The sequence below is a fragment of the Fringilla coelebs genome, assembly GCF_963513975.1.
Source record: "Fringilla coelebs genome assembly, chromosome: 1".
In the NCBI taxonomy this organism is placed as follows: Eukaryota; Metazoa; Chordata; class Aves; order Passeriformes; family Fringillidae; genus Fringilla; species Fringilla coelebs.
In genome coordinates this window covers 67,272,206-67,294,591 of record NC_140028.1, presented here as the reverse complement: position 1 = coordinate 67,294,591, position 22,386 = coordinate 67,272,206, and positions in this window count along the sequence as shown.

The window sequence follows — 22,386 nt, the reverse complement described above, 5'->3', positions numbered from 1 at the left end:
CTTGAGATCACATCAGACCTTTCTAAAGGCTATCCAATGAAGGAAATAAAAAATAATCTACAGTCAAATGCAAACGAAAATTAGTAGGGAACATTTCAGACATTGCCATTACAGGAACAAAAGATGTATTTAGAACATTTACTCACAGGCACCAAAAAGCCAAACCTTATCAAAACACCAAGCAAAACAAAAAAAATAAATATTGTGCAGCAGCCCATCCCTTCCAACTTGGGATTCAAACAACCTCATCATTCCACAGGGGAGGTGGTCATTTTGCAAACAGACGCGGTTGCAAGCAGTGCCAATGGCAGAGGAAAGGAGACATATTTCATACTGAGGAGGGAAAGACAAACACACTCACACCCTCCTCCGCCTGCCCCCTTCCCTGGCAGAGGCCCAGCTGTGTCAGTGAACAACAGCATTTCTGGTCTTCAGAAACCTCTGGAAGGAATCCAGAGCCATACGTGTATGACTTGACTCTCTCCCTTTTCCTGGTATAAACCTGGCTACGTGTTAAATACCTGATTTGTTCCTTGCATTCTGCTTATCCTTTCTCATTCTTTTTATTCTTCTCTGCCTCCAAAATGACTGACATCAAGAGGAAAGGGTAAAGTGGAGCAACAATACCCCAACGCCTCCCAGAGCAAATCTTAGGAAAAAAAACCTCAGTCATGGCATTTTCATTTATAGCAAGCAAGATCTTCTTGACTCTGGCTGCACATTACTGCACCCTTGGCACCAACAAACTAGCCAAAATAATTTACTGGCTCATAGAGACTCAGCACGCCAAAAAAACTTTTCTCTGAGAACCTTGCAGTTGTTCTTCCCAAACACACTGGAAAACCACACCCAGTTTGTGTGAGCTCGTTTGTCAGCTATGCTCAGCACTTCAGAGTGGATTTCAAAACAAAACAAAGCCCTCAGACCAACTGCTGCACACAGAGATTTCCTCAAAGCCTGAAAATCAGCCTTGCAGAGTCAGGACTACATCAGGGCTTGCATTTGTACTGGTCACATCAGGTCCTGTGGCTGCTGATGCTCCCAGTGATTACAGCCAGTGAAGAGGAGCAATCCATTATCTTTATCACAACACTTCTGATCGTGACAGACAGAAGTGCTCTAAACATAGTACATGATTTATTCCCAGAGCTTTCTAATTTAGCCACTGAGACAGGTTAGTTGCTTAGACTGAATATTAAGGATTTCTTACTGTGTTAGGTCAGAGTAGAGAAAGCGATTTTCATTTCCAGAAGGTAAAGCTTTTGGAGGAAAAAAGAAAATATCAGGTACAATTATGTGTCTGGCCACTACTTAGATATTCTTCCCAGATGTCAAGAGACTGGCACAATCACATCAGGGACTCCTGCTGCTTCTGACCACTGTGCTCCTACCTATCCAGACAGAACAATCCAGGAGCTGCTCACATATAAGCACATAATTTGTAACCAATGGTTTGTAACTTTTTTGTGGACTTTTTTGCCTCAACTGCTTTTTTTGAGAAATTACACTTCTTGAGAGAGAGAGAACAGAATGTGTGTGTATGTTCAGAATATACATGTCACCAATGCAAAGAATTTTGCTTGAATTTCTCCCTCAAAGTGTGACTCTTTCAGTCCTAAAATCTCAAAAGTAAGCCCCCCTCTAAGTCCCCTCTTTAAACCATGTGTGGTGGTATTTACAACGTGTATTTTTCATATACATGTGTATATATAATTTTTTTCCATCATACATCTGTATATAAAAACACACAGAGATGTTGCTGAGTTCTCAAAGGTTTAAAGGACTTTAAATATCAAACAATAATAACACATCACGTGTCTATAAACCTCTTAAGTGCTTTCAGCAATTATTTCTGCTGTTTAAAGATTTGGTTTCAGTAGGTCTTTACCAGATCTCGGCAGTTATAATTCAGTATCACAAAAATTATTGTAATTTTTACATGTCTGTTACCATGTGTTAACTAAGCACTACATGTGTTACTACATCAATGGTCTATTCTGGTATAAAATGTCTTATAATTCTGTCTCAAGAAATAAAGGAAAAATAATAAAAGATCTATTTCTTGAAGTCTAGTGGGAAGTAGGACTACCCTGAGTAAAAGGACAATCAGGACTCCCAATAGCAAATAACAATTACATTGGTAACTTTTGTGTTTGAAATAAATTATTCTTTTTTTTAAGCTTCATTTTAAAAAGCAAATTCTTTACTTTTACATTTTCTATTACATATTTAAATATAATTCTGTGTCTTGGAAAATCATGAAATTATGAAGCTGAAATTGACCTTCAGACTCTGAAGTAGCTACACTTACCAGAGTGGGCCACATTTACTTTGTAAATCATTGCCATAAAACATAAAATGCAATTACTTTTTTTACATTATACATAATACAAAAAGGGCAAAGAAGGCAGGCAACGTTTCAAATCGCCATCAATTTCATTTTGTTTGAAGTTCCATTCTCCATAAAATACCGGTGTCTAATGAGGAAACACATGCAAGCAATGTACGACCACAGGCAGGCATTGCTTCCTCAAAAATATAAAAGTCTGAGATGGGTCATCAGAATTCAACAGCAAAGTTGTATATTAACTCACCAGTTTAGGTGACTCTTCTGTATCAGAGGAAGATAACCTCTGTCCAACTAAAATTATGCCTCTCTTTTTGTACAATTCTATGGAAGGTATTTTTCTTCATTTCACTTCACAGAAGTGCACTTTATAACCCAGGATCTGATTTCTGACATTGGTCATATAATTTGTCTGCTGCAAAACTGTTAGTGGTAACAGAATGATCTAATCCTTTAGGTCTTGCAGATCTCAATTTTTATGATATGCTGTTAGCACTGGATTCTGCAGAATTATTTCCTTTCATTCATTTTAGGGATATTCAAATTGCTGCTACTTGTGACTATAGCTTTCATTTCCTGGGGACCTGAAGCAAGACTTTCTCATTGCTCTTTCTTGCCTGGGTGTAGCTGACTGAACTGCTGTCAATAACCACTCCTAAATCTCTGCTTCTAAAGAAAAGCTTCCTTGTTTTTCATTGCCATTTCTGTGACAAAAAAAAAAAAAATCTTCCTATTGTATATAATTCTGCATGTGTCCAAGTTAAAATTTACCTATGATTTTGTTCACTGAAGGGAAAAAATGCAGTAGGAATGAAGTTTTGAAATAGGAATGAAGTTTTCTACATTTTGTAAGTTCCTTTAGTTTTTCCTAACATGGATAGTGATATGTAATGATCACACCTTCAACCCAGCCTTAAAATCACCAACAAAATTGGTCACAAGTAGTCCCAGCATGGTGCTGCTAGGTGGCCTACAATTCAAATAGCAGCCAGGACTTAAAGCTTTGGTGCCTAGCCAATATTTAATTCAGAAAAAAAAAAAAAAATCTGTCTAACAAGAAGAAAAGACTTTATGTTAAAAACATCACCAAAACCTCCTAGAGACCTGAATGATATAGGCCAGATTTTTTCTCCCCAATATTTTAAATAAAACCTTCAAATATCTTCAAAGACCAGCTGAGGACTCACCAGAAACCATATTGTTAGTCAGATGATGTAATTCTGTTTTCCTAAGTGTATATTTCCGTTTTGGCTGGCCTGAAATGCTTCCCCTCTATGTAGGTTATTGCGCGTTCACCTGCAGTTCCCGAGGTCACTCTTCAGTGCATTTTGAAAGTGATGCTCCCTGGTGACACTTTCACAGCAACCGGGAAGAACTCCTATTTTAGGGAATATATTGCATGTGTTTGTCAGAAGCTTTCCAGTTTTGGAGCTGAGATCCCTCACAGCTTGAGATGTCACCATCTGGTCCTAGCAGTTCACTAGAATTAAGATTCCCAAATTGTTCTGTGAATTCCTCCCTGGAGGTTTCTCCCCTTCTTAAAAACATACTAAGGGCTAAGGTTTCCCTGGGGTGAAATTTCCTTGGGATGAAAATTTCAACAGCGGACATCTTTAGCCTAGTTTAACTGCTTCAGGCAATTTTCAGGTTTGTCAGCTGTCTTTAAACTTCTTTTTCCAATTGATCCCTCAAGGTCCATGGAAACAATGTAATCCTTCTGGCTCAGACACACATTAATACTTCTTGCTTAGTTGCAGTAGCCATCTCTTTACTTTTTCTGCAGTTAAGGAAGAAATCTTTACTTATGAGCTTAGAAGTTAGAGTGGAATTTTTCATCATGTTTGGAGATAGGAGACATTTTGCAACTGGAAAAACACATTGATGCAGCTTGTACAGATAAACAAAATCCAAGAGCCTAAAGGAACTTAAAAAGGTCACTGTGGTCAGCTGATTTAACTTATAGCACAAGCTGAGCTGCTTTCTGCTACCCAAGTTTCTGAATCCATGTTTTTGTTGGGATAACAATGTCCAGAAACCAACCCCCAGCTTGCTCCCTTTTATCCCACAGACTTTACACCCTAGAATAAAGGAGTGGCTTTCAGCTATGCAAGCAGTAATACAGAGGATAACTATTTCTGATCTACATCTAGTAGCACAGCAAATGGAAAAGGAAAGAAGGAAGGAGGCAGAAGCTGAAGGGAGCCAGCATTACAAGGAGAAGAACATGGCTGACCAATGAATACATGTAAAAAGATCCTTGAGGTTAAAGACAGAAATCTTGGTGACCAAGCCAGAAGGAAAGGAACTGGTGTGGCGGAGGTTATTTGAAACAGGGTTAGGATTTGGATTTGGGCATGTGAAGCAGGAAAGAAAGGCAGAAAATGTTTTGGCCAGATGGATCAGAATGAGAGATAACCAGTGGTTAACCACCTTCACACAGTGTGGGGGTGTAGGCAGGGGTCCCAGGACGAGGGGAGAGACGAGGACCTGACTCCATGCTTCAGAAGGCTTGGTTTATCATTTTGTGATATATATTATATTAAAACTGTACTAAAAGAGTAGAAGAAAGTATTTCATCAGAAGGCTTGAACAGAACAGAAAAGGAATGGAATCAATAACAAAAGCTCATAACTCTCACAGAGTCCAAGCCAGCTGACTGTGATTGTCCATTAATTTGAAACAACCAACATGGACCAATCAAAGATGCACCTGTTGCATTCCACAGCCACAGATAGTCATAGTTTACATTTTGTTCCTGAGGCCTCAGCTTCTCAGGAGAAAAAGTCCTAAGGAAAGGATTTTTCATAAAACATGTCTGTGACAACACAAAATACATGACATCTTCTTCAAAGATGAGAAAACCCTCACTTTGCTCTAGCAAAAGGAAATTTGGAGTACTCTAGGTTATCTTGTCTCAGGAATATGAGCACTCATAGCTTGGCCCTACGGGGCTCCCAGTTTTTGGAACACTGCACTTGTGGGAATTTGTGAGCAAGACTTGCTGACTATTGGTGAATCTGTCTTCTTCCTCTTTTCGAAAATTATGTCATGCATCAGGCCAATTTTCTTTAATGATAAGAAGACTGCTGCCAAATCCAGATGCTCTCATAAATGATCTTGTTAGACACGGATGTGACAAAGCACACTCTACTGACCTCTGTCTGTGCTGACCCCTGAGCACTATTCCAGGAGAAGCCCCTGGGTTGCTGCATGTATATCAGTACATCTGTCTCCCTTTTCACATTTAACAGCTCCTTTTTTCTCCACACTTATTCCTTGTCATCATCTTCCCTTCTGTACAGTGACTCATACACAATATTCAAAATTTTTTTCAAAGCTGTTGACTTAAATGAACAGTCAACAGCTTACCAAGCCCTGACAGAGAAATTAGACACAAGCTGATAAAATCAAAGACACATACTAAAGGTGTAATGGAAACACAGAACTCCCTGTGTGAAAGTACTTTTGAATAAAGAAAGTATTTTAGGAGCAAGATAAACTGCTCTTCTAATGGTAGATGGTCTTTTCTACTCTTCAGGTTTTCTCCAATACACCAGAATTAAATTGACTTAGAGCACACACAAAGCTTTCTGCTTGCTTGAACACCAGTGGGACAAAGCTACAGGCAGCTCTGAATTGCAGTTCACACGTGGCACTGACAGAGCCATGCCTTTCCCAGAAAACCCTATTAAATCTTGTATGGCACACACCACTAAGGTTATTAATGGACTCCAACTAGCAGCTATTAATTTGGTCTCATAATCTCATTTAAGAACAAGATTAGGTGCCTCCTATAAAATGTGCATTACTGTTTGACTCCTGATCCCCAGAAGGCAGTTTACAGAGTCCTCTTGCACTTGTAAAGTTGGGACAGGTCATTTTAGAGCTGATGTTCCAAGAGATAAACAGCACAGAAAAAAAGGTTGTACACTTCTGGAGGCTGGAGCTGAAATCAATGGATGCTTTGTTTTCTTGCTTTTGCTTTTAACTTAGTGCACAAAGCAAAATAAAAGCCAGGAGCCAGTCTTGTGCCCTTCCCTCTGTGTGCTGCATAACGTGCCCTACTCCTCACCCACACCCACAGTCTAGGGGCCAAGGCAGTTGTTTTGCTCATGTGTCACTGAAATCAAACTGTACCAAAGTGACCTGCCAGAGGACAAAATTATGGTCTCCAGAAGCCAAGGACAAGGATCCTCATTTCAGATTAAACCACAAGACCATTTTTCTTTTTTAAGTGTGACTGAATCTCCCTTGAAGGATGCCTCCTCTCACAGATGCTACACTCATTCAAGGCAGTGGTTTCACAGCTGGGATGGGGCTGAGTGCTCTTTAAGCAATGGGCTTTCAATTAAAGTAGCAAGAGAGTTTTTGGCTCTTGGAGCAGCACCACGTCAGTGAGCCCAAGGACTCCAGATGTTTAACCAAAGAAATGTCATGGCAACAGCCTCTCTGACACAGCTCCTCTGTGCTGCAGCATGCTTCAGGGGTTGTCATCATGACCTTCTTATTGTTGCCACTCCTCTCCACTCCAGTCCCTGGAGATTTGTTACTTTGGCTGACTTAGCCTCATCTCAGTACTTAGGAGACTTCACCACAACTCTTTCAGTATTGCTGCTGTCCAGTTTCAGGGCTCTGGATTATTGCAGATTACAGGTAACAAACTGCCTCCTTGATGAACGATCTCAACACCTCACTATAACCTTTCTGGCAACTGGATATTTTCAACTGGAAAGCTGAGTTGCCAAAGATTTTCATCAGCTCAGAAAACCCTTTTCTCACTGGATAAATGGTACTGCTTGTCTGCAGTTTAGATAGGTAGCAAAAAGGATGGTCCCTTGTTCTGAGTGATATAGTTTCTCACACCCTTGACTGCTCTTGAATAGGTCACAAAGTCCAGATTGAAGGCCTGCACCAACTTTTGCATCAGAGTGCTCAGAGCCAAGACTTGCTGCCCTGGACTTGATGCCCTCTCTACTGGGGCAAGCAGAGAAGTGTTTTCCACATCTCTTTTGAACGATCTAATGACCCAACAACACTCACATCCAAAATCCTGCTTTGTGCCCATTTCCACATAAAACTGTTACTGCTAACTGGTAAGGAATAGAACAGACTAGACCAGAATAGACTGTTTCAGTTGGAAGTGACCTCAAATGATCATCTTGTTCAGCTGTCTGACAGCTTCAGGGCTGACCAGAGTTGAAGATCGTGATTAAGTCTCACTGTCTCTTAAACACTGACAGGCTTAGGACATTGACCACCTCTCTCAGAAGACTGCTCCAGTGCTTCAACACTCTTTCAGTATAGAAATTCTTCCTAATGTCCAATCCAAATCTCCTCTTGTCACAGCCTTGATCCCTCCCCACATGGCCTATCATTAGGTACTGGACAGAAGTACCCAATGACAGGTCAAGTGGGAAGGGTTCATCTCCATGTCCCCTCCTCAGGAAGGTGTAGAGAGCTAAAGGATCATATTAAGGGCAAGTTAACATGAATAGGAGATAGAGCAACTTGCTAGGAGTGTTTGAAGAAAGAGTTTGAGGCATGCCCCTTATTCTTGTAGTTTGGTTTCACTTTTTTTTTTCCAGGGTGGCTTATTTGAGCTATAAGCAGTTTATTTTCTCTAAATGGGTCAGACTTTTTCAGTCCCATGATCTTCTACTGCTGCTAAGGCATCAGTGCTTTTCAATCTGATTGCCCAGTGAGACCTCAGAGGTGCAAATATATGATTCAGACTGGAAAGTGTAACTGCCAGTAGAAGGAATTGATTCATCCTGTGGGAAACTCGGGAAACAAATCTGGAGCAGCTACAGGAATGGACGTGTGTTGGGTGTGCATGGCCAGGTTTTGGTAGTGGGGAGCTTCTCATAGAACTCACAGGGGTGAGTTCTGTGAGAAGCTGCCAGAAGCTTCCTGCATGTCCAGCAGAGCCACTCCCTGGTGGCTCCCACACAGACCCACCACTGTCCATGGCTGGGCCACTCAGAGGTAGTGGTAACACCTCTGTGATAACAGATTTAAGGAGAGGGGAAAAGTTATTGCAGAGTTGTAACTGCAGCCAGAGAAGAGCAGGGTGAGAACATGTGAGAGACAACTCTGCAGACACCAAGGTCAGTGGAGAAGGAGGGGGAGGAGGTGCTTCAGAGCCAGAGTGGAGATTCCCCTGCAACACATTGTGGAGACCATGGTGAAGGAGCTCTGCCCCTGCAACCCATGGAGGGATGCAGGGATCCACCCACAACCCATGGAAGACACCCACGTGAGAGCAAGAGGGTGCCTGAGAGGAGGCTCTTGCCCTGGGGGACACTCATGGGGGAGCAGGCTCCTGTCAAGGACTTGCAGAGCCATGGAGAGAGCAGGTGTCCTGGGAGGACTTGTGACCCTGTAGGGAAGCAGCCTGTCCTTAAAGGACTGCAGCCCATGGAAGAGTGACCCGTGCTTCAGCAGTTTGTGAAGGGCTGTGGCCTGTGGGAAGGACTCATATTGATGAGGTTCATGGAGAACTGTCTCCCATGGGAGCAACCCCATACTGGAGCAGGGACAGACTCTTCTGCCTGAGAAGGAAATAGCAGCAAAAACAGCCTGTAACAAACTGGTCATAGCCCCCATTCCCTGTCTCCTGGCACTGCTGAGGGGGAGGAAATAGAGTTCAGGAGGGAGGGATGGATGGGGGCAAGGTGATCTTAGGATTTATTTTATTTCTCATTATCCTGCTCTGGTTTTGGTAGTAATAAATTCACTCGATATCCCTAAGTTCAGTCTGTTTGGCTTGTGATGGTATTTGATGAATGATCTCTCCCTGCCCTTAACACATAAACCTTTCACCATATTTTCTCTTCCCTGTCCAGTTTGAGGGGGACTATAGAGCAACTTTGGTGGGCACCTGGCATCCAGCCAAGTTCCACCCACCAAAAGATGCCATGTCCTTGGGTACTGTTGATGAGGCATTGTTTTTCTTTCACAGTCTCAGAATATATTAATCTTTCCAAATGAAACATTTTTTGTCAGCTTTTTACAGTCACAAAAGTCTCCTCTGGGTCAAACTGGTATCAGACTGGGAGAAGGAGGTGGGAAGTGGGATAAGGAAAAGAACCAACCCACTGATGGTGTCTTGTGTCTTTCTGGTCTCAAACCAGAATTGCTCTTCCTGTCTAGTGAGCCTGCAGCAAGACCCCTCTGGCTCTTCTCTCCAGAGCATTTCCAGTGTCATGAAGCTAAGCACATCTAAAACCTTAAAATGCTGCTGGGGGCAGGTTTCTGTGGACTTCTCACTGACCACCTGTGAAACAACCATGTAGACATGAGGAAAACTGATCCCTGACCCCAAGGCCTCCTCACCAGCAATTATCACAAAGAAAATGGGCACAATCCTTTTGTCAGTCAGCTCTCCCACAGCCATCCCAAGCAGACTTTTTCAAATAACAAGGAAATTGTTTCTAAGCTACAAAGTGCCTGTTCCTCAGCAGGCCTGCTCCCTCCTGTTCTTTTATTCCACCAAAAGCTTAAAATAAACTCTGCAAAGACCGTGTTGCAAAACCAAAAGTTAAACCAGCATCCAGCAAAACACACACGAAGACAAATGGCTAAAATGGACAACCTGAAACTTTAGCAGTGTCAAATTATTTCAGTCCCTACCTGAATTCTTGTGGATGGAGATGCTGCAGCTCAGAAATGAGGGGCCCAGAAACACTAGCAGAAGAGGCCAAATGCAATGTTGAACTCCCAGAGAAGCTGGTGGGATAACAGCGATGGGAATGAGATGGGCTGTCAGCCTTCTGGACGAGTTGAAGGAAAGGACTGTCAGTGTCAGAAAATAAGCTGTTTTTCCAATTACTTGTGCTAATGCACAGTCTTTGAATCCAGGGCATCTTCTCAGGGAATAGACAGAAAGGTACAGTTAGTGGGTCCAAGGACAATTCAGACAATTATTTCTTCTTGTCGTTAGCTCCTGTCCATAAAATAGGATGGCTTAAAATGAAGAAATGTACTAAAATTTTTGGACAACAACAGAAACACTCAATTTTTATAAAAAGCTTGTTAGGAAAATGGGTTAAATGAACTCATTAGTTTCCCAGTTGCCCTGCAAACACTTCTCAGCTCCTCTTAACTCACTCACCCCACTTACTACCCAAGCACAGGAGAGATGTATCAGTTCTCCATCATACTTGGTAAAAATACAATATTTTCATGTTTACTTTTAAAGGATAACTCTTTTCCAATTCTGTTTCCTGGAAGATATGCTAATTCCTTGGGGCTTCTTAAGATTTGCTAGTAACATCATCATTTTATCTTAATTACTATCTCAGAGCCACCAAGTTGCTATCTTTGATTTTGTTGTCTCTGCAAATACAAAAAAAACCCCCATACTTCAGTGGTTCTTTACAGGAGACTGCACAGTGTGTGCCTCTAGCTCTTACACAAAGAATTAACTGACACAGTATTCAGCAAGTAGTACTTTCCCAGCAACCAGAGTGCTGGGGCAGAATAGCAGTGATATACAGGACTGTACCTACACTCCTGGGATTGTGCAGAATCTGCTGGAATATGGGAAAAGTTAAGGTCACAGTGTGGAACAAGTTGACTCACTCCATATAACTGTGAATGGCAGGAACATTTAATAAGTGATTTTTAAAAGTTATGTAAATTTCCAGATTAATCTCAATTTGGCTTCATGAAAACGGAACATTTCAAAGCTTTAAAAAAAAGGCATAATTTCTCCCTTTGATATGAAAAAGCTCAAAGACCACGTAAAAACCTGGGACTTCTTGTAAATGTGGCTCCATTTTTTACCTTGTCTAATTTTACTACTTATTTGGTATGCCAAACTTTCACATCCAGTGCATAATAAAGTCCTATTAATGTTGGGTTTTTTCTGGGAGTTTTATGCTTCTTCCTCAAAAAGGATGAAACAAGTATTTTTTTTGTTGTGATGGTCATCAAAATCAATGGGCCTCACCACCCCTGGAGTCTTGCTGGCAGGGAATACTTATGTCTCAAGAAATTTTCCTAGCTTTTGTGCTATCCTTATATCCATTCCCAGGAGTGGGAAATTCTCTCAGGAGCACAGATTATTAATTCATTCTGTGACTGTAGCTGAGACTTTACTGCTTTGAAAGGATTGACTTTTCTGTCTTTGCTCCTTTCCTCTTCATTCTCAAGCTTAAACTCAAATCATAAGCTCATGGGAGGGGAAAAAGAATCTCCAGTGCCAACATTCCACTACTCCCTACTCTCAGGTCCATCAATCTACAAATGCACAGAACCCTGTATTTTTAAGATCCAGGTTGCAACTGATACTATTTGCACTCAGGTCTGGGGCTTACTAGCACTCTCTGTTCACAAAACTAACAGTAAATGGAAAAAGAGAATGTCGTCTAATTTTTTTTCCATATTTATTTCCTATATTTCTTTTAGATAGTGAAATCTATCACATGGTCCTTATGCTTTTTTGATGTCTATCTCAGAATGCTGTGTGCAGTTTTGTTATTCACAAGCCATCTCAAGGCCTTTTGTGTATCTGATCTTTTGCCTGCTTTCTTGAGGGAAAAAAAGTTTTCTTCAATTGCATCATTTGTAAGACCCTTCTTCTGATGCTGTTTTTATACCACTGGTCAATCTCAATCAGATTGGGAAGACAGATGAGCTCCTAAAGATGTGAAAATTCAGCAAGTTCTGTGAAATCCAGATGTATTTGTGTCCCCAGCAGGACAGATAAAATTCAGCACTTTACAGACCTAATCAGTGCACACGTATACATGCAGTAAAACATGTAGGGAACGTGGGGAAAAACTATTGTTTGTGCATGCACCTGCACAGAATGTCTGGAGAAAAAGAGAGATTAATGGGTAGAGATGAAAAACTCAGATATTGAGGAAAGTGGTACTCAGGACTGTGGAAGGTTACAAATTTTAGAAATGAGAGATGGCCATGAGGCCCCAAAAGGGAGCAGGAGTTATTCCAGAGGGCAGAGGGTTACATATTACCCAGGACACAAATCTATGGAACGTCGAGCTTCATGGAGATAACAGAAAGAGGGATTACTGCTATTTCTGACATTCCCCTGTTATGAGAGCATAGCTGAGTGTCATTAAGGGGCCAAACATCTGGGTTGTGTGAAAACTTCCCCCTTTCTTTCCTGGTAGGGTCTGAGGGTAAGTCAGTAAGGCAAATCACTGGAGAAAAGGGCTTCCTTAAAGTGAGAACTTGCAAAAGTGTAAAGCTTGTATGAAACACTATGAAAGCAGAATGGTGAGTCACTTTGACCAAATGTCAGTGACTGCAAAAGGTTCTTCTGTTTTCAAGGGCCCAGGAAATCACAGAATCACAGAATCATTTAGGTTGGAAATGACCTCCAAAATCATCAAGTCTTTGACCGATCACCACCTTGTGAACTAGACCCTGGCACCGAGTCTGACATCCAGTTGTTTCTTGAACACTTCCAGGGAAAGTGACACCACCACCCCCCTGGGAAGTCAGCTCCAATGCTTAACTGCCTTTTAGTGAAGAAATTCTTCCTGATGTCCAACCTGTCTCCTTTACTTCAGGCTAAACAGCTCCAGGTCTCCTAGCCACAACTCATATGACCTACTCTGTAAACCCTTTACCAGCTCCATTGTCCTTCTCTAGACAGAGTCCAGAACCTCAGGGAGCTTTTTGAAGTGAGAGGCTCAGAATGGACACAGTGTTTGAGATGTGACCTCACTAGTGCCATGTGCAGGGAGATGGTCACTTTCCTATTCCTTTTGCCCACACTGTATTTGATACCAGCCAGGGTGCCCTTGGCCTTCTTGGCCACCTGGGCACACACTGGCTCACCTTCAGCTGCTGTTGGCCAGCACTCACAGGTCCTTTTCTGCTGAGCAGCTTTCCAGCATCTTTCCCCTAGCCTGTAGCATTGCATAGGGTTGTTATGACCCAAGTACAGAACCTGGCATTGGCCTTGTTGAATCTCATATGGTTGGCCTTGTGCCAGCTGATCCTATTCTGATAGCTTTGTATTGATACCCTAGTAAACACTGTGTCTACTGTCATTTTCAGGTCATCTAAAATTCTATAGATGAAACAGAACCATTTCCCTACCTTTTAATGGTACTATTCTTTCCAGACAGAGGGATTTATGGTTTTGTGTGGTAGATTGTGAAATGTTAATCACTTTCAGTATTATTCTGTCACAGAAGCTGGCTGGAATTATGACAGAATGATAAAATAGAGGTAATTTTTTCCCCCCATTGGACAGTATTTACTTCAAATACACTTGCCAGGGACAGTTTAAGGAATTCACAAATTTCAAAGGAGACTTGCCAAATCAGATTCTGTATTCTTCTGATAATTTGCTCACTGGAGCATTTCTCCCTTCAGTATTTATTAGGATAATGACTATGACCTGGATTTCGCAGAAGGAAGGTTTGCAAGGAGAGTCACTACCTTACTAGACAGTGACATAGTTGAAGATAGGAGGTGAGATTTCAAGGGTACAACCTTGATATCGAGCCAAATTTCACAATGCTGCTTCTGCAATCTGAGGGCAAACTCTCCTGCCACAGAGAGGCAGAGATGTGGGACAGATGCACAGGTTTTCTTAAGGAGACAAAAGAAGTTCCAACCTCCCCCATGTTAGCTACCGGTGCCTAAACAAGATTTCCTTCTCAGAAAGGGAAAGATGCAAGATCCTAAAAATAATCCTGGGTCTTCCACTTGGGCTTGCTCTCAGTCAGCTTTGTACTTCAACTTCCCTGTAAAGGAACCACAAAACTATGAGACACCTCTCCTTCCAGTAGCTTTGTGTAGACCTACAAGCCTGCACCTGTAGTGCTTGGCCATGCTCCTTGTATCCTAACTGGCCACTTACTGCAGAAATCCATGAAAGCAGTCTTTCACGAGCCAGCATGTCTGACCATGTGCAGGGTGGCCTGTCTCTAGGCCAATGCACTGTGAGCTGAGTGCTCTCACATCCTGAGCATTGTTATTGACTCAGCTGTAACGCTGCTGCTTCTCCCACTCATTAGTGTGAGGCTCCTTAATGAGCAAGTAAACAATTTTGTCACATTAACAACATGTTTTCGGCATACGCAGCTTGTAAAAGCACCAGCAGTGAGGAAAACAGCCTTCTATCAACCCAATGCCTTCAACAAAAAGCAAGCTCTGTGGCTTTAATCTTTTAAAGATTTGCAGTACATTATCTGACGACTGCTAATTGCACGCTAAGCTTGGGACATGAATCAAAGCTTCAAGCTGCAATTTTCAGTGAAAAGCATTAGGCATTTCAACAAAGCTTAGCTGCTGCAGCAAGGCAAGAGATGATATTTCCTTACCAAATTTAACTCAGGTTCTTTAATTATGGGTGAGTATTAACAATTCAGCTTCTGACCTTTGCTATAAATATACATGTCTGAAGCTTCAATTAGTTGAGACTTGTCTGAATCTCAAGGTGAAGGTGCACTCATGCTTCCATTTCAATCAAGAAGGAAGAATGCAGGCTGGCTTCCACCTTGATAAGTTTAAACTTTGACTTATGTGGAGAGAAAGACAGAAGGAAATGTAATTTAATGGTTCAAGGAGATTTTCATGCCTCTGTAAGACTTGAGCAATGTTTTTTTCATAGTATAAAGAAATCCATAATTTTGGTCCACTGCAAGAGCTATGTATTTTTTCTCCCACTGAGTGAATTCTAAGCTAGTCAAGCTCTGTTTCATCAGGAATCTGCCCTGTTCCTTGCTCAGAACGACTCACAAAATTTTGGTTCTGTTGTGGCTTTGCTATGGCAGATACATACATGATAATAACTACTCTGCTACCCTTGCGTCGTCCTAATTTTGAGACCTTGAGAAGATGTGGGAAATAAAAGCTGTAATGTAAAAATTCAAAATTAAAAATGCCTAAATAAAGTATAATTGTGACAGATAAAGAAAGGACAACTCCAAAATCCAATCCACATGTTGTCCTGCAAAGATCATTCAACAATGTTTTAATTTGTAATCAGAAAGTGTGAGGATTATCACTCAGTGCTTCTGTTTATGGCACAAATCTGTTTTATTGATTTTGATTTCCCATTCATGGTGATCAAGACTCCATTAAAATGCCACCTTAACTACATTGTGGATTTGAAGTGTATTTCCCTCTTCTGGTTTCACAGGTTTGGATGTTCAATTTCAGGAAAAAGTCTCAGTGACCTTAAAGTTCATATTTAGACTCAGCTAAGTCTCTTTCAGACTGCAGGATTTCTTTTTCTTCCTTTTCTAAGCAATCCCTTCCCTCTAGCTACTGCAGCTATTTATTTGTGAGTTACTTTAAATCTCTTCCATTTTATAAGGCACTTCACTTTTGACAGCGCTGGAAAAAAAATGCAGCTTTCCCTTCTAAATTTAGTAGAAGAGGAAAAAACCCCACCAGATTGTTTGCTGGTCTCTCTGCCTCTATTCTTTGGTTCCAAACTATTCTCCATAAGTTCCTGTCTATTGCTTTTTGTAAATAACATCTGCTTTTCAAACTCCCTGTCTACTAATTAGTCTGAATCGTTTGTAAGAGTACAGGACTTATTTAGAAATGTACAAATCAAACACTAATGGATAGTAACAAGAATTTCCTACTCACTCAGCACTTACATCAGTTTCCACATTACAACTCTGTAAAAAAGAAATAAACCTAGAAAATTTGCTGAGGGAAAAAAATCCTGCTGTTTTGAAGTTATGTCTTTGGGTTGACACTGCCAAATGCTTTCAATCTTGAAAAGATTTTTCTGGTGATATAAGTGTATTATCGTCATTAACTCTTTTTTAAAATACCAACTAGTTTGGGAATATCTCCCCTTTGCTGTGAAGAGCTTCAACCCACATCCTTTCTTTCTCAGGGGAATATCTTAACTCCAGCCTATAAAATAATCTCTGCTCAGCTGCTTTCTGTCTCCGTGACTATTTAGAAATTCCATACAAAACAAAATAGTACAGACCAGCTCCATCAATAGACATTGTAGGAAGGAAGTCCTGAAGTGCTTATTTCCTGATTATTAAGGACTTGTTATTAAGGCATAGGAGACAAATATAAATCTACTTTGCCAGTGGCAAAATATGCCTTTGATCCAAAAATCTCTATCTTCACCAGGTAAACTTCCTGAGCTCTGGGATCCCAGTGACAAACCCTAAAATCTGATCAGTCCAACCCTAATGGTCTTTCCTCAGTGAGTTCCTCAGCTGAATTAAATACACTGAAGTCAAAGAAAAAACGTTAAGACACTACTTTAATTAAAGCCCAAGTAACAAAAGTTCTCAAGAGCCAGCTGGAAACACAACCATGAGCCAGAGCTATGTCAGAGGGGTGCTGTGCAGCTTCACTCTTGGACGCATGGCTTTTAATACATTTTATGAATGATCTGGAGAAACATGTGAATGTTATCTGTAGGAAAAAAATCTCTGCAAACAGCTGAATCTGGCTGTATGCTACCTGTTAACAGCCACTAAATTATTTCCAGAAAGACCACCTACTGGATCCCTATCGCTCTATAATCTTAAGGACACAATCAATATTTTGGTCAAATGGCTTGAAAGCTGGCACTAAAATTTATACTCACCCCAGTTCTGGTCCCTCAGGTGTACCAGCGTGTCTTCTAAAAAAACCAACATCTTTCTGAATCCCACTCTTGTGGATTACAGTTTAATTGTTCCAGAGGCGTGTAAGCAATGGTGCCAGACATGTACAGAAGCCAGCAGTAGGCAAAGGCATTACAAATGGTTTGTAAGCAACATCTCTAATGCTCTTTTGGAGGGGACTCCTTGAGGAATAAAAGTTGCTAGGTTTGGGTCATTCCTCGCCTCTGGCAAGGGAGAAGCCCCCAGTAGCTCTGTTGCTGTCACCTGAGCACTAGCCAGGCTCTCACAGGTAATTTCACTGCTAGGGGGATATCTTGACACCAAAACAAAAGAATGGCCAGAACAGTTTAGGCCAAGAGTTTCGTGTAAATCAGCACCCCAACTCTGACACTTATGGCCACGAGTGGCCATAAGGGAAGGAAAAGAACAGGATAGGCATACACATTCATTTTCCTGGGTGTTTTCCCAAATTTCAGCTCTTGCTAGTTGAGAAGATTTCCAGTGGTCTGCCAGCTTCTTAAACCCCAAAGTTATACTGTGTAATACTATTCCAAATATTCACCAAGTTCACTTGAAACACATGGAAACTGTGCATGTACAACCTTCATCAAATTCTCTAGGACTGCTGTGAATCACTTCCCTGAGAGAGAAATGCAATGAAAACCAAACACAGCAAAGCCAGTTCTAAACCCCCTAGAGTAGCTGCTGACAGAAATTCAGCCACAGCCTGAGCTGACCATTTGATTATTCACAGAGCTTCCCCAGTCAGTTTTTGCAGCTCTTTTGAAGCTCTACAGATACTACTGTGACACTGCTTCCAGATCACAGCTCAGGTCTGTGGGCACCACTCTACAGTTCTACTGATTGCAAATACAGCTCTCGTCTCCCACAGCTCTTACTCCTGCATAACACTGGTAAAGAATCACAGATTTCCTACTGAGACACAGTTCATAGTGGTGGAAGTCCCACACTGACATAACAAGGAGCATGAGTGTTGCACTAAATAAGCAAGAAGCCCTGAGCAAGAAGCAAAAGCTAAATTCCTGTCCTGTCCTCCCCAGCTACCAGGAGCATACTTGGGAGCAAAGTCTGACGCTGAATTAGAAACCATCCAGCTGCAGAGGAGCAGTCTGCTACTTTTTATGGATTCCATTTTGCATATTTCTCAGTCAGTGCAGCTTGAACTTGGATCATCTCTCTGATCACGAAAGTTTCTAGCTGAGTCACTTATCAATTTCACCCATGCTATGCTATTTCCATCTCCATTTGTCATATTTATGGCAACATGTTTACTTCCTAATGTTCACATGAAGCTTGGAAGGTAAAAAGTGCCGTCTAGCTACTAAATGTTGTCATTTATACTGTTCCTGAAGTCTTCAAGGTGGGAAGCACATGCAGAGGAAGCAGCTTGCAGTGCCTGTTTTCTAGCACTGAGGGGCATTTGTACGGGGGCAACCACGGTGGCTACCTAGCACAGCCAAAGGCAGGGGCAACACCCACATTTTTATGGCTGCACAGGCTTTAGTGAAAGCCATGCCACTGAAAAGGTGCCCAGAGCCCCAGTGCCACGCTGCCTGAGCCGGCTCCCATTGCCTCCCCTGGGTGCTGGAAGGCTCCCATTGCCTCCCGGGGAGCGCAGCTCTGGCTCCTCAGCCAGCACCATTTGGCACACGCAGCATCTAGTTATGGTGCCATTTAAATGATTTATGAGAACACACACCTTATTAGTTCAAGAAAGAATGAAAGATTTCTGTGCACTGTGGTCTGTTAAGTAATAGTAACGGATCTCAATTACTTGAAAGACCTCTAATTAATTTCTCTATTGGCAAGGCCTGAGTTAAGAGGTCAGTCAAGAGATTAACTCCTGTTCTCTCATTGTTGCTCAGCTTGTCAACACCAATTTCCATGCGCCAGGCAATGCTGCAGGAATCAAACACCTAAAGAGAAAAAAAGAAATCTAAAATAGCTATTTTCATTTCCTCATCCTCCTCCTTCCCTCTCTAGCTGACAAGAGATACTTTAATGCAGAAGACTAATGGAGGGAAGAAACCTTATTTTGCTGTCTAAAAGATACCTCCCTCACTCTGGCATAATCCTCCTGATCTATTTAAATTGCTTCCCTCCTTAGCCTCCCTCTCCATTTTGGCAGCTCATTCATTTTGAATTTCCTTCCGAACTGTTTTCCTTCTCTGCTGCTGGCTAAAGTGTTCTAAGTCATACTCATGAGTTAGATATTTCCTGATGTTCCTGCGCCTAAGCCCCAACTTTTCCTCTAGTTTTCTGAAAAACATCATCTGTAGTCAGCAGCCAAGCTCGGACGGCAGGGTAAGCTGTATGCTGAACCTCCTTGTATGCGCTTTCTATTACAGAAGCATGCATCAGCCCAGGGACGACAAGTGAAGCAGTTTCAAATGGTACATTTTCATTCTACTTTACTGAAGTACTTATATCCTGCTTCTAAATATATATTACTCTATGCACACACACTCCATACACACTTAAAGAGCAAGCACCAGGACTATAATTTTTAAACAGCGATTGAAATCCTCAGTCACCAATATGGTTTTGGCAGCATACTGCCTTTCATTTCTCATATCACTTTTTATCACATTTTTCATATCACTAACTCTGTTTGACTTAAATTATTTCAATTTTAAAAATTGTTTTCTTATGAGTTCACTAGTTACATCTCAGACATCTCCTGCATCATCTAAATTGAAGAAAGAAATCTCATCAAGAGCCAGGAAATCTGTCTAGATGCTTAGTGTAATGAGAGTTAAGAACTGCTCAGCAAATAGAAATAGATAGGCTGAGTGTTACATTAAGCTCAGACTTCTCCATTCCTAACTGATCCTCTGACCACAGTGAAGTTCTGCTACCTGTTGTCAAGCAATATTCTTCCTTAGAGGACATCTCAGGAGTGTGGCAAGAAATAAATAGCTCCATTTTCTAAACTAAGGCTGCCAGTACCAGGTTTCTGAGTCAGGGCTGACCTCATAAGATACAGCCTGGCAACCCTGTGGTTTCCAACAGATCATTTGGTTAGAATAGTCTTTGATTTTCCAAATGCTTCTCAAGATGAGCTCAGCCTAGGCCACAGATCGAATCTTGTGGACAGTCTCAAGGGACACAGGCCTTGCTGGGCATGAAGCACAGGCACACTTTGTCCAGTAGTTCAGGAGATTAACAACCTTCCTTTTTCATACCCAGGGCTGTGTTAAGATCTCAGTTCTCTCTAAGCTGTCAGTCAGCTTAGCCCACCTCCTATATCTTTTTTTCCCAAAAGCAATGCACTGAGAACAAATAACCCAAAACACTGAACCGAATCTCTTGGCTGGTGCATATGAACAAGTCAGTGCTGGGCACCTCCATCAGGGTTTTGACCAGAGCCTGTGTACTCATGGCACTGGAGCAAAGAGGGACAGAATCACAGTCTTGCACAGGTACCAGCCCATCAAATTCCCACAACACAACAAAAGCACTTCTCAGACTGGCAGGATAGGGGGAAAAGGGGCACAGAACAGTGGTAAAGTGATTTGGTGTTTGAGTTTGTTTATGTATTTTTAAACTTTTAAAAATATTCTTTTAAGAACAGATTTATTACAAGGCCTAAACTATTTTACAAGTGGCATTGTCTGCTGCTTAAAATGCTAGCTTTGTTATATTCCAAAGCTTTGTAGATATATATTTATTTTAAGGAGAGGAAAAAAAGGATATCTTTATCTTTCTTTTGGCCAAGTTTGGGCCTTTTTTAAAGTCAATGCAGTACAGTACAGAGCTTGACTGTGAAGACAGAATTTAAGAAAAACAACCTCTGAAAAGGTTTTGTAAGGCAGAATTAAGAACAAGAAAAATCCATTCAGTCATTGTTCTTAATGGGGTGCCTGGTGAGTCAGCATATTTAGAAGTTATTCTAGGTTAGGGCAGCCTGTCTACTTTTATGTTGTGTTCTTACTTTGATTCAGTTTCTTTAGATATAAACACTGTAAACCTGAAAGTCAACCTGAGGTCAGGCTCTGATGGCAGAGTGTAGAGGCTGTGGAAGAATAGCGAAGTCAGGTGTTAGAGTGCTGGGAGACATAAGCTGAGGGTTTGGATGGTCATGCTCCTGCTCTTGTGCCTCCTTGAAGGCTAAAAAAAGGGCAAGACCTTGCCAAACAGAAGTCACAGCTCCAAACTGAGAGCTGATAAAAGCAGAGTGTGGAATGCAGAATAAAATTCAATTACCCCTACTAGAAAGTTCAGTAAGGATTTGTAGCTCAAGGAATGAGAAATACTGCTTTTGGAATGACTAAACTTAATAAACTTCAACAGAAGGAAAGACAAACTGAACAGTCATTTCTTGCCCTGCAAATATTAGAAAGAAAATCAGATCCATTCATTTGGAAGCAGCTACTACTGTAAAGGAGCTGGGGTTTTGCCTGTTTTTTGTTGGATTTTTTTTTTTTTGAAAACACAAGTCACACTAATCAATCCCAGCTAACACGCAGAAAAAAATGTGTGAAACTCCTTCCATATGGTTCTCTCTGTAAACAGCAATATTTTTGAAACAAAATTCATATAAAGAATTCTAGAGAGTAAGCAGAATACTCTGAAGTTAGTTTTTAAAAAGCAGCTTTCAGAATTATTTAAAACATATGGGAGAACTGGTCTTATGGTTAAACAAGGTTCTTCAATCTGAGATTCAGTTTTATGCCTGACATGGATCTTGGTAGATTTCAAATAATTTTACTTTGCCTACTTCACCATTACTAACTTTGAGTTACAGACTCTTAGAACACTTTTTTTTTAAATTCAAGACTAACCATAGCTGGAGCAGACAATGTAAAATCCCCAGCTCTGAGATGTCTGAGGAAGTGGAAAGTTCAAAACAAAGCTTTAATGGCCTAAAGGGTACTTTTACAGTTTAGCTGTTACATAAAGTACTGTCAGAAACTGATTGACATTCCTATTTGTTCAGACAAAACTTGAGGCTGACATTGAACTACAATTCATATATATAAGCTTGCCTGACAGCAGCTGTACTTAAAGGTGTACTTAATACCCAGTCACACATGTTATATCTACAAGTCCTCCCTGGTAAAACTTCCAGATTTTTGCATGTACATTCTGCAGCCAAAGGAAATATTGATAGGCCAATTATTCAATGACCTCGAGTCAGAGGGCTCAGGAGCAGAAAGCTTTGAGGTTTGAGATCTTCCTGCTTCAGGAATTAAACTCCTTTGAGTTCATAAATAACTCAGGTAGCCAACAGGTTTATGCAATATGTATGTTATTTAAATTCATTAGCAGTACAATTTCTTAAAAGTCTTCCCATTTCCCTGTGCTCAAGGTCTGGCAGCAGACAGGTTTCCCTCCCTCATGCTTGTGGGCACAGTTCAGAAGACCACTGTGAAAAACAGAGCCTCTCAAAGCAGGTGCTGTGGACCAAGGGGAGACAGATCCCCTGGACCAGCTAGC